Source organism: Phalaenopsis equestris, unplaced genomic scaffold, assembly GCF_001263595.1.
Source record: "Phalaenopsis equestris unplaced genomic scaffold, ASM126359v1 Scaffold000038, whole genome shotgun sequence".
Classification (NCBI taxonomy): domain Eukaryota; kingdom Viridiplantae; phylum Streptophyta; class Magnoliopsida; order Asparagales; family Orchidaceae; genus Phalaenopsis; species Phalaenopsis equestris.
In genome coordinates, this window is record NW_018164480.1 from 680,898 (window position 1) to 682,221 (window position 1,324).

The following is a 1,324-nucleotide window of genomic DNA, read 5'->3' on the forward strand; positions in this document are numbered from 1 at the left end:
AAAACTGTCCACTTTTGTTGTTGTGATCGATGATGCTATGGGATTTTTGTTTTTTATTCAATTTAGTATTGTGTTGGTTACTTATATGATATATTTAGAGATATTTGTGCTTATAGTTTGATGCTTGATGAGTGCTATTGAGGCCACTTGGACTGACTTCCGTTTAATAGTATTTTGGTGAAGCCAAGTTCATGTTTTTTTTAAATTTATGGAGAAAAAAATCTTAATTGTTAGCCATTTCCATGTGATATTCAGGGTAGTCACAGGGAGTTTATATACTTCAAATGCATAAGTCGTGTTTTCCATTAATTTATATTTCTAACTTTATGTAGTAGAATTAAATACATGTGTGAAAACTGTAATTACAAGTGTGCTAGAAAAGTCATAATAGCAGTGCGATAATTTAACGTCTACATGTTGCAAGAAAATTCAACACACACACATATAAGAAAAATATAGTACGTGGGAGGAGATACCAAGGTTTTTACCAAAAACCAACGGGGTCTAACCTAGCCAAAACAATCAACAATATGCTTATAAGTATATAGGCTCAATCTTCTTATGAATTAAAAAAAAATTGAATTATAAAGCTGATAATTATATATGTACAATTGTATTTCAATTATAATAGTGATAATCAGTTTATAGTAAATTTAGTTGATCGTGAAGGCCGTAGTTGATGGCTACAATAGTAACAATTGACCACATAAACCGTAGTTGTTGATTGCAATATCATCAACTGGACACATAGGTCTTAGTTGATGTATGTGTTAGCATCAGTTGGCTGCAAAGACCAAAGTTGGAAGCTGTAATAGTAGTAATTAGTCACAAAATGTCGTAGTTGGTTGTTTCACATACAGTAATTGGCCGCAAAGTTGTGATTGGAAGCTATAATATCATCATTCAAATACAAAAGTCATAGTTTGGTGACTGCAAGAGTAGCAATTGACCATAGAGGCCTAATTGAACAATGTGACAGTAGGAATTAGTCATAGAGGTCGTAGTTGGCATCTAGAACCCTTATATTGAGGAGAATGGGGTTACAATTTTACATTGAACGCCACATTTGTCTTTGTATAGTGTAAATAAAAATACGAGAGTTGGTAACAATAGTTGTATTTTGTATATCACAACCATAAGCAATGGTGGCAATTAGTGGTAAGAGGGGAAAAACTTTGCGTATGTAGGACGTACCAGCGCTGCGTACGTTTTAAAGGTTATACATAGGGTATAAGGGGGTTATATCCACGTTATACCTCCTTGTAACCTCCATGTAACCTTCTATAACCTACCCGTAACCTACAAATAAGTTCTTAATATATGA

The 1,324-nt window shown here is 33.4% G+C and overlaps 1 pseudogene; it reads left to right on the forward strand.

The window, feature by feature from the left end:
* The window catches only part of LOC110019020, an 11,333-nt pseudogene that overhangs the window by 1,724 nt on the left and 8,285 nt on the right, over positions 1 to 1,324 (forward strand).